At 41.0% G+C, this 12,155-nt stretch overlaps 1 protein-coding gene across 5 annotated transcripts in view; it reads right to left on the reverse strand.

The window, feature by feature from the left end:
* Window positions 1-10,960, reverse strand: part of HIPK3 (homeodomain interacting protein kinase 3) — an 83,305-nt gene extending 72,345 nt beyond the window's left edge. Inside the window, exon 1 of one of the 5 annotated variants that reach the window (XM_027562711.1) lies at window positions 10,356-10,960. The gene's annotated coding sequence lies outside the window, so the exon portion shown is untranslated. Of the gene's footprint in view, window positions 1-9,497; window positions 9,846-10,355 lie in introns of those variants that run through there. The other 4 variants (XM_027562709.1, XM_027562707.1, XM_027562708.1 and 1 more) reach the window with 4 other exon arrangements.
* Window positions 10,961-12,155: the final 1,195 nt, after the last annotated feature.

Consider the following 12,155-nt stretch of genomic DNA (forward strand, 5'->3'; position numbering starts at 1 on the left):
GTTAAGTGGGCAGGGGCAATGAATTGAGAGTGGGGACTGCAGTGCAAACTATTACACATAGCATTGGTAAACAGAAAGGTCCTACTATATACCACAGGGTATACAGTATATTCAACATCTATATTCAATATCCTATAATAAATCATAACGGAAAATATGAAAAAATGATATATGTATGTATATATATACGTATAAACAAGTCATTTTGCTATACATCAGAATTAACACAACACTGTTCATCAACTATACTTCAATAAAATAAATTTTTTAAAAAAGAAAGTAATTCAGATTGAAGTTTCTGTACTATCTAACACATTTTTGCCTAAATAATTTATTTTATTTATTTTTGGCTGTGCTAAAGCAAGGAGGGGCTACTCTCCTTTGCATTGGGCAGGCTTCTTATTTGCAGTGGCTTTTGTTGTGGAGTACAGGCTTGAGGAAAGCTGGCTTCCCTGGCTGCAGCACATGGGCTCAAAAGTCGCGTTTCCCAAGCTCTAGGGCACAAGCTCAACAGCCGTGGCCAGGGGCTGAGCTGCTCTGCTGCGTGTGGGATCTTCCTGGATCAGGGATCAAACTTGAGTCTCCTGTAAAGGTGCACGGATTCTTTACCACTGAACCACCAGGAAAGCCCCCTAATTTTTAAGTTCAAAATTAAGGCTAGCTACTGATTCCATGGCATAAAACAAAAACACACTAAATCATTTGAAAATGACCACAAAGTAGTTATAGCTTACTGATGAGAAATTTATCCTCCAGATAATAACTAAAAATTTCTTATTGGCCAAAACTGACCTCATGCCATTTTTCAGGTAATTGCGTAAGAGGCTAGATAGAATCTCAGATGTAAAACTAATGATTACATATTAACTATACATGATGAATATGCCAAAATGGTCATGTTACAACGTTACAACTTAAATGTTATTTATTCATAGAAGCCTTGCAAATTCAAAGAGTAGAAATTATCACTAAGCCTTATCGTTACTTGAAATCAGATGGCTAGAATGAGTGGACTAATCTGTGACATTTAACATTTTGCACAAAAACATTTCCTTCAGTCATTCTAATGTATGCTTTATTACATGCTTATAATCATAATACATGTATAACCTGATGTCAATTTGTTCTCTTACAGGATATCTTTACTCTTATTTTAAACAGCAGCATAATATTCTACCACATATGCATATCTAAGTTGCTAGACTGCTTTTTTCCCAGTTTTTTCACATTTATAAAGTTGTAAATATTTTCATATAGCTTTTATACATACTTTATTTTCTTAATATGAATTTCCAAAAAAGAGACTTGATAAAAACTGAAAGATTTTGTTTTGCAAAGCACAGTTTTGGCTGTGTGTCTTGTTTTTAGTAGTATTTTTTTTAATGCACTCATCAGAAAAAAAAATAGTTTAAGACTTAAAGTTTCAAACATTAAAACCACAATAGAAAATGAATATGAATACCAAAAAGGAAATGCAGAAAAAGGAACAAATTTGGAAATAAGATTATCAATTAAGTTTGAGCTACCTGTACAGGAAAAATAGGGAGTTCAGGAGACAATTCAGAAGATAAGCTACAAGAAGCTCAGAACTGAATAGTGACTGGATGCAATCATCTGGAGGGATACACAAACCATGAATAAGAGAAAACTACTGGAGAGCTTAGTGGGAGTAACTTCACTAGAGTGGCATGGACAGAGAGCTACAATGTCAAGTAGAGGCTAGAGTACATATTAAGAAATGCGGAAGAAATCAAGTAGGGAAGATAGGTCCACAGACCTGTGGAGGCACAATTAAAAGATGCCTGTTTAAGGCTGAAGAAAAGAGGTCAAGAAAAAGAGAGAGACTGAAGTTACTGGATAGGTTCAAGATGCTGAAAAACATTTTAGGATGAAATCCACAAAAGAGAATAGGGAGTAGTCTTGGAGGAAAAGAGGTATTTCTTTTCTTGAGAGAGTAGCAGAAAAACAACATGGGTAATGGTGTAAGTTATACTCTGAAGTAAAGGGCTGGAAATCTGCAGAAAGTTGATATCTGTTTGACCTCTACCTAAGAAACAAACTCATTTGCTAGAATTAAGAAGGTGAGGGGAAAAGTAGTGTTTTGAGAAGTCAAATGGGTCTTTGATACATTCACAATTGCTTCGTCAGGTACCAGTCAAGCTACTCAATAAAGTATGCCAGTATTTGACTACTTTTATGGTTTATGACTACTTTTATTGGAGAAGGAAATGGCAACCCATTCCAGTAGTCTAGGCTGGAAAAATCCCATGGACGGAGGAGCCTGCTAGACTACGGTCCACGGGGTCACAAAAGTTGGAGATGACTGAGTGACTTCACTATCACACTATCAATGATAATTATATTTGACTCCCCAATGTCAAGCAGGCAGTTGAGGAGATATAAAAACCTTTGAGACATGGTCTCTGACCAAAGAACAGTTTAGATATGATTTTATATTTTTTTAATGTAACCTTTCCCCTACAATGGAATACATTGTTATTTTATAAAAATAGGTTATAAATTGAGGTATTTCATTTTCTTCCAATCAGATAATAGGAAACAATTTCAAGCTAGATATACCTTCAGATATGAGATATTTTTAAAGTGATTTTGCAAGTTTCAAAGCAGCCACTAGAAATACTTCCAGCACTGTCACACTAGGCTTAGGGCAACTGACAAGGCAAGCATTCCAACTATTTTCTACTCAAAAGCTATTAGGAAACCAATTATGCTATAGTCCCTAACACTCTGAGTAGGTTTCCATACAGAAAACAGTTTTAGAGAATTCCCTGGTGGTCCAGGGGTTAGGACTCACAACTTTCACCGCGGGGGCCTGGGTTCAATCCCTAGTCGGGGAACTAAGATCCTGCAAGATATACAGTGTGGCCAAAAAGAAAACGAATCCCATTTTAAATACACATGTATAAAATATCAAAATGTTACCAAATTGTCAAAGTTCATTAAGAATTTATCATACACAATGGTAATAGGAGAAACACAATACAACACTTGCCTTTTGCATGACTAGTTTTAAGGACCTCAACATAAGACAGACTTGATTTACACAAATTAAGTACACAAATAATATCCCTTCTGAAGAGTGGTTTCAAAATGAGTTATAGCCAGAAATTTCAGTATTTTTAAAAGTACCTTAAAATGAAATTAAAAGATGCTTACTCCTTGGAAGGAAAGTTATGACCAACCTAGATAGCATATTCAAAAGCAGAGATATTACTTTGCCAACAAAGGTCCGTCTAGTCAAGGCTATGGTTTTTCCAGTGGTCATGTATGGATGTGAGAGTTAGACTGTGAAGAAAGTTGAGCGCCAAAGAATTGATGCTTTTGAACTGTGGTGTTGGAGAAGACTCTTGAGAGTCTCTTGGACTGCAAGAAGATCCAACCAGTCCATTCTAAAGGAAATCAGCCCTGGGTGTTCTTTGGAAGGAATGATGCCAAAGCTGAAACTCCAGTACTTTGGCCACCTCATGCGAAGAGTTGACTCATTGGTAAAGTCTCTGATGCTGGGAGGGATTGGGGGCAGGAGGAAAAGGGGACAACAGAGGATGAGATGGCTGGATGGCATCACCGACTCGATGGACGTGAGTTTGAGTGAACTCCAGGAGTTGGTGATGGACAGGGAGGCCTGGCATGCTGCAATTCATGGAGTCACAAAGAGTCGGACACGACTGAGCGACTGAACTGAACTGAACTGACTGAAAACGAAATTCTATCTGTACCCAGTTTTCACCTGTTTTCTTCCCACAGATGGCATAAGAATAAGATTTGGAGAGCCCTACTCCAAACTGAGAAAGTAATAATATAATTAGAAGAGGCAATCCTTTAATAACTTGCTCAGGCAATACAAGAATGGGGCAAGTCCAGAATGAAACACTAGAGAATAAGAGAATGAGATTAACCGTATTTGAGAAATGACCCTCTCCTTCATTTAAATTAACATACGCATGTCTCCATAAGGCAATGAAAGCAATTACACTACTCAACCGCTTCCCTGGTGGCTCAATGATAAACAACCCGCCTGCCAATGCAGGAAACCCAAGTTTAATACCTAGGCTGGGAAGATTCCCCGGATGAGGAAATGACAACCCACTCCTGTATTCTTGCCCGGAAAATCCCATGGACAGAGAAACCTGGTAGGCTACAGTTTACGGGTCACATAATAGTTGGACACGACTTAGTGACTAAATAACACAACACATCTCTGTTAGGCAATATAAGGCTATTACACTACTAAATTGGCTAGACTTGATGGAAAGATTATCACAAAAATAAAATTCATAGAATCTACTTCCTCAAAGCAGAGATTATCATATCTTACTCTTCATCCATAGACAGTAATTTGCAGTTAATGGGCACTCAAACATGTACTAATTTTCATATACTTATTTATCATTGTTTTACCTATCATAATAAAATTTCATTTATTTGTGGTCAGAGTCAATGATCCAGCTACAAAAAAAGATTTAAAGTATACTAACCCTATTAAAAACCTAATACTTTTGAACCCTATACTACTCTTATCTAACTTAAAATATAAAACTATAACTAATATACTATAGAGATACCTGTACTGTCTCCACTGAAACTGGCCCAAAACATGTTTTGAGAATGTAGTGAAAAACAGCATCATAGCTATAGGCTATCTAGCACATAACCTCTAATTTTCATTGTGGTTTTATGTCACTGTACCCTATTTAATCTCATTAAAAGTTACAATAAATTACAGATTTAAAGTCCTCAGAAGTATTATATTCTTTAAAAAAAAATGTCTCTAGAAAGTCAGGTTCAATTTTCAGTGTTATCAGTCCATCTAACTTATTAACTATGTAAGACCGAGCATTATTTATCTAAAGTAGCATAGTTTACCAGACCTACAAGACTCTTGATGTATTATTAAACAGATAACACACAGTCAATATATACGGTAATGAAGTTTTTACGCCTTTAAAATAATAGCTTTATAGGGGAGGAAACATTTTATTTATGAACAATATGCAACAAAGCAAGAAGAAATTAAAGAGTTTGAAGTTAATATAAATGCTTTTTTAGTAAATCAAATACTTTTTAAAATTTCTAAAATGGATTAACTGGCTAGTCAAATACTAGCCAATTAATAAGCCAAGCTTTTTATATTTTCTATCAAATCCTAAAGACAATTTCCTGGTAATCCATATGTAATCAAATATAATTTATAATACATGATTACAAAATTTTAAAAGAGGGAGAGAATGATTCATAGTCTGCTGATTTGATTATTTCAATATCTATCAAACTTAAAACAATTTTTTTCCAATGAGAAAAGGTACTCCAGCATTAATAATTACACGAAAAAGAACTAAATCTGACCACCCTTGGCAATCTCTTATTTTGAATGTGACCAAAGAGTTATACTAAATAACCAGTTTTTCACAACTTAGATGCTCACTTCCCTAGTGGCTCAGACTGTAAAGAGACTGCCTGCATTGGGGGAGACCCAGGTTCGATTCCCTCTGGAGAAGGAAATGGCAACCCACTCCAATATTCTTGCCTGGAAAATCCAATGGATGGAGGAGACTGGCTGACTACAGTTCATGAGGTCGCAGAATCGGACACGACTGAGTAACTTCACTTCACTTAGATCAAGGAAAAGGTATAGTTTAGAGGAGCCAAGTACTATTTTTCCCTATTCCACAAACAAGGTGTAACCACCTTTTCATTTAAAAAAAACAAAACAAACAAAAAAGACAAAGCAAGAAAGAAAATGCAACACGAAAAAGTATCTGGAAGTCTAATCTTTAAAAGAGATGTTCCTCTTAGAATGTAAAAATGAAACATGTGACAAAGAAGCCTGTGTTTTGAAAAACCTAGATTTGCTTATTAAGTGCACTTCAGTTTTATTTTTAAGGATCTCCAAAAACTAAAAATATTCCCATAAATCAAACTCATCATAATGGCAATATGTTCTCTTCTCGTCACACCTCTAATTTCAAGATAGGCCTGTAACGTTCTTTGTTTTTAAATTGTATAAAAAGTTTATCTTCCCTAAATTATACTTTAAGGAAAATAAATTGGGGGCTGGGGAGGATTTAAAAACTGGTCAAGGATGATAAACATATTATTTCACAAGAATGATCATTCGGCAGGTGCCAATGCCATATTCATAATCTTTCCTCCAAGCTACCACAATATTTCATTGACTTTACAACTAAGAGAACTCTGGTTTCTAGCAACTTGAACATTTAAAACAGAATTCTTAAGTCTCCCAAATCCAATGAAACCCACGCCTCACCATCACCCCCACCACAGCCCAGCTTTCTCTGAAGTATCTCCCCTCTACCTTCCCTACCCCTCAGTCTCCCTTAGGAGTGAAAAATGCTCACTCAGAAAATTAGACAAATTGTTTGGATCAAAATAAAATGCACTTAAGGTAAAAAAATATTATCTTGGTTTGTTTCATTTCAAAGACTTTTACATTAGAAAAAGACAGCTTTCAAAGAAAAAAAAAGACAGCTTTCTTGCCATTAACTACTAAATATGAAAGACAAAAGTAAATCAGCTTAACTGTCCACAAACTATAAATGCCACCCTAAAAATATAGTATTTCCAATACTCATCCAGCTCTTTTAATTTCCACAGGAGTGGTGAGAACAGAAGCTCTAACACCCTAGCATTCAGTGGTATGCTTCAGAATCGAGACAACATGTTGCCTTTATGTAGTGACACATGGCCTAAGTAGCAACTGTGGAGAACAGCCTGATCCACTAAATTGGTCAAGGTCTAATTCAACAAATATTTGGGTAAAATGTGTAACATACATCCTCCAAATATCTGTTCTGTCCTGACAGTGATTAAGATTTTTAAAAAAAGGACAGCTGTGACAAAGCTACAGAAGCAGCGCACTAATATTAAACTGTTCTTCCCCAAATCATTCTTAATTATACCAACCAAACTAAAAGGAGTGGACTTTGGCTAATCCTAAAATCCTCCACTAATTTAAAACTTCTATTCCAAATCTATAGCCCTATATTCAACTTATAGTGTATGCTTTAACGTATTAGACAAATATATATATACATATATGCATGTGTGTGTGTATATATATAAATTTTTTAAGCAGCTGAATCCAGAATCAGAAAGGACATCTCAAAGAACTCATTTAGACTTACATTCGTATTACACAGAAAAGGTTATACCCACCACAAAGGTTTCTGCAAATCGGGGGGAGGGGGGGGAACGAGGGAGCCGGGAGGGGTTCTTTTAAAATAAAATACACTGATAGGTTCCTTGATTTTTACAAAGTTCTAGGGTTTGTCATCAAAAGTAACTTCCAAGTTAAACATACCACACTGGGAGTCTCAACTTCAGACATTAGGAAGCTAGGACAGCTGCAAACACAGAAAACTTCACATGAAGATCTCTTTCGGTACCAACAATATTATCATGCAGCAAAGCATCTCATATCCTTTAATAGTTAAGAAGCAAGAATAATTCTGGACAGATACTTTAAATGTGGAAAAATTCAAAGGTCCTTAAAACACCCTTAAATCTAAATAGTGCCATGATATTTTCATCTCCAAATTCAAACATAAAGTTACAATGGAAAACTATATATTTTTAAAGACTTTGAATTAATTAACCCCCAATAATGCAATTCTAATCTACCATATCATCATATTAAGAAAATTAACTTCGAAAGTTACCAGAATAAATTAACATTCAAATGGAAACACTCAAATAAGTATTCCATTCAATGGATGTGAAACAGGATTGGGAAACAGCATTTTAGCACTCTGAAATTTACATTTTCTTCATCTGCCCTTCCATAGAGATGCCCTCAATGTTGATATATCAAATATTTAAAACAAAGCTCAATGAAAAAGTTCATTTGACAGCTGCTGCTATTTTAAGTTGCAAGAAAAAAAAGGGGGGTGGGGCTTTCAATAATCTGCATTCAACAAATACTTACATGCCCTGCCTTACTAGCTACAGAAACCCACCTCTGTAATTTGCACCTTGTTTTATGATACCCATGACAGAACATCCAAAAAATTAAAATAGTATGATCTGAAGCTTCTTTTCAAGCATGTTTACAAGAAGAATTATTCCATAAAAATCATCCACTTTTATGTGACTCTAAAACTCCATGCCCAGAAGCCAATGACTGGTTTATAAGCAAGATAATGACAAGTTCAATGGAAAAGGTATTATGACAGTAAACTAAGACTGGCTCACCAGGTTATGATCTGCCTGCCTAATATGTATGTTTAGCTACTATAGTCAGCAGTGTCCAAATATAAATCTGAAACATTTAATGGCTGGCTCTGTTCAAGAGTTCAAGCTCATTTTATCTTTCTAAAACACAGTTTTAAGCTAACACTCTCCACAAAAAAATTTTTAAATATAGTCCCTAGAGTATAAAAAATTAAGGAGCAAATTAAATTATTCAATTTTTCCCATAAATACAAAAAAGAACCGCACACAATGAAATATCCAAAATACAAATGTATCAGCACATCTTTACCTTTACACAAATTAAAAACGTTTCAGAAATGTGAAAAAAAATAAACCTCAACCATTGTATTTCACAAATAAGTACCCTATACTTCACGAATACACCCATAAATATACCAAGAAACAGTTTGTTGATTAAAAAGCACGGAACTTTACCTGGTTGGTACATCTCAATTACTCTTAAGTGGCATGAAGGCATGAGGTAACCAACAAAACTATAAAAACTAATTTTTTTAAAGAAAACAAAAAGGGCCAGTCTTATTTTGTTTACTTAAATCCTAAGTTTAATCATGACCTATCAAAATCTTATCATGGCTCATTGTATAAAATTAGCACCGCACTTGCAAGCATAAGCAGAATTTAGACTTATCAAACATATGGTGAGGCTTGCCTAGCTTCTGAAAAACTGAGAATGCAGGATTAAAATGTTTTTAGTTGGGTAACAAAACTCACCGATCCTGCTTAAAAGTTCTCATCAAAAATTTGATTAAGAGAACCTCTTAAAATTTTATAGCGCCCAGTAATTAAAATTTAGAAATAAACAGAAACGGTTTAAATATAAATCCTTCATCTTCAGAAGTTACAGCTAACAAGCAAATACCTAAAATAGAAAATAATAATAATAATAATCACCAAACTACTAAACAGAGGCAAAGGCTGGTTTACCAGCTAACTTTTTTGGCCCTAGACCAGAGAGACATCAAAGTTGACAACGGAATCAACCATGAGCTTTGCCTGTAAACTGGACGATAATCTGAAAAACTTCTCTACTGCTAACAGAAGCTCCTTTTAATGAGAAGCAGAGACCGACAGGTGGAAAAATAAATTCTAACAGGGCAGCAAGAGGTTGTGAAAACACGGTTCAAGGACTGAACGTGTTGTGACTGCTCTGTAACAGGTCCAAGGTAATTTACGCACACACCCTTCAGCGCAATTCCTCAAGCAGAGATAAGACTGGGAAACAACAGGCTTCGCCGAGAGCTACATACCATGTTAAAACAGCCGTCTCCCTCCCGACAGGAAAACAGACATTCTCTCCTCCGAAGTCTTTCCGCGAGTTCTCCCAGCGCCGCGAAGGGAAGCGGGCGGCCGCCACCGTAACGAGAGACGCCGGCAACAGACCTGCCGCGCGGCCGCCACGCCTTCCTCCGGCCGCGGCGGGGACGCGGAGCGGCGGATCACATTTCTCCTCCCCAACAATCACACGCACTCACGTCCCTCGAGTTGACACCCTCCGGACCCGCCGCCCGACGACGCTGGGGACTGGGCCACAAAGCCAGGGACGCAGCCATCGGCCGCGGAGCTCAAGTTGCGTGCGTGCGTGTGTTTGTGTTTGTTCCCCTTAATGAAAGACAAGAGGTCTCCGTAGTGACGGCCAGGGCTGCGGGGAGGGAAGAGCCCCCCCCACCGCCCCACCAGTGGGACTAAACAAAACTTCGGTTGCTGGGAAGAGCCGTTGCGCAACCCTGGCAGGGGGCGGCGGGGGCCGCCCGGCCCAGCCCCAGCGCGGCTTCCCGGAGGCTGCGCCACCGCGCGCAGGAACCACGCGCGGCCCCCCGCGTCCGGCGGCCTCGGGCCTGGGGCGCCTCGGCCTCAAGGGAGACGCCTGGATCCGCCACCCCAAGGGAGCCAGGCGGAAACGCGGAGCACGAGCGCACAGGAGATGCGGATCCGGGTGCGGAACGCGCTACGGGTGCGGACCGCTTAGGGGGCGTCGGGCCCAGGGAGGGTCTGGAGGAGGGGCCCGCTGGCCCTCCGAACGCAGGCGCGGCTGGTGGAGCCGTTCCGCCCCCCCACCGCCAACCCCCGCCGCGGGGTGGGGGCGCCCCCTTACCCTAGTCCCTTACCTTCCTAGAGGCCTGCGCTCTCCCCTCTTCGGGCGGCCGCAGCCCTGAGCATGTCCGGGGTGGGTGCGGGGCCGTGCCGGGGACAGGGAGCCAGGCGCTTCAGCAGGCGGCACCACCCAGCCCGGGCTCAGCCCCTCTCCGCGGCCGCTGCCATCTTGTCCTGGCGGCTGAGAGGAAACGGCGAAACACCCTCCCCCGACCACTGCTGCTGCTGCTGCTGCTGCTCTGGCTGCTGAGCGCCGGGCCCTTTTCCCTCATCTTCCTTCCCGGGGATTTGGGGTGGGGACGGTTCGGCTGGGGTGAGGGGTGGTGAGAGGCCGGCCGGCCGACCTCCGATTGCTGGGGGGCCTACGGACGGCGCAGCGTGCGGGGCCCGCGGCGGTTGGGGCCCATTCCTGACGCCCCCGCCGAGACTGGAGGAGAAGGAAGACAGCCTGGAGCGGCGGCGACGGCGGGGCCCGGGGCTCGGTCTCCTCTGGTCGCCGCGCTGCCGGGAGTCGTCACCGAGGCGGCTGCCGCCGGCCGCCCCAGTCTCGGGCCCCTCCTCCGCGCCCGCCGGCCTCGGTCGCCGCCTCCGCAGCGCCACCGCCCGCCCGGCCGCTCTGCGCGCCGAGCCCCGGCCGCCCCGCTCGGCTCGGGCCGCGGCGCCTCCGCAAAGCCCCTCCCCGGGGCCCGCCCGCCCGCGGCCGCGCCCTTGTAGCTTCTAGCCCGCCAGGCGGCCGGCTAGAGTCCGATCCGGAGCTGCCCCACGCCAGCACCCCCTCTACTGTTCTGAACCTCATTCTTGGGCCCACTCCGCCAAAAATCTGTTTTTCAAAAAGGTCCTAATGCCAAAGAAAAGATGAAAATGCGGAAGCGCATTTTACAGGCCTTTCGAGATCCCGTAATCATAGTTTCCCCTGCCGTCCCTTTCGGATCTGTTTCTTGGCGGGTTTTTTTGTTTTTTTTTTAAGGTCTAATAATAAGGAAGGGGAAGATGCTTGAAGTGAACAATCCCAGTCTGAATAGGTTCTTCCTGCTCCGCCATCCTAAAGCGTCAAGAGAATTGTAAAATCAGGTTAAAGAACGAGGAAAAGGCCCTCGTGGAAATTCTCCAAAAGCATCGCTACGGTCCGAACCCCTGTAAATAAGAAGTTCACCCACCTTTGCATTGATAATTCTCCATCAAGGCAGTCAGTTCCTCTCCCAGAAACTAGTTATCTCTCTCTTGGAGACTAGGAAATCAACAGAATGGCCCTTCTAGGATGGTTCCATCCTAGAACCATAGAATTTTATAGATGAAAGAACCTTAAGAGATCCTTGGTCCAAACTCTCTTTAAGTAGAGCAGGGATTCAAAGAAGTTTAGGTGACCTACCCAAGATTATCCAGCCGAGTGCTGGTCTGTACTCCCTGGCTCCTCCTTTTCCTTATTGAACAACTTATAGGTATCATTCAGAGTTAATCTTTTTAAATGTTCATTTCCTCTGTTTATTTTTATCCTGAATTAGTGTTTGTGAGAACACCTTTCTCTGAAGCGTGGAAGGGCCCTATCTTTGTTCCCTTCATAATCTTCACTAGGAGGATTGACTCTACCACACAAGGGTTTATCCCCAGATGTATGCTCTTGCAGTAACTGAGGCAGGGCAAGGGGAGTGGCAACTTGCTGCCGGTCTTAACTCCACACCTTGACTCCCTGCTGCTTTTCCAACTGGGAGAAGAGTATTTTGAAGGATGCCTTTAAAAGAGAAAAGGATAGTATGCCCTGGGCGGTAGGAAATAACATTTTGGAAAGAGTTTTCAAGTTAGGGAGGATAACCAGT

Source organism: Bos indicus x Bos taurus, chromosome 15, assembly GCF_003369695.1.
Source record: "Bos indicus x Bos taurus breed Angus x Brahman F1 hybrid chromosome 15, Bos_hybrid_MaternalHap_v2.0, whole genome shotgun sequence".
Lineage (NCBI taxonomy): Eukaryota > Metazoa > Chordata > Mammalia > Artiodactyla > Bovidae > Bos > Bos indicus x Bos taurus.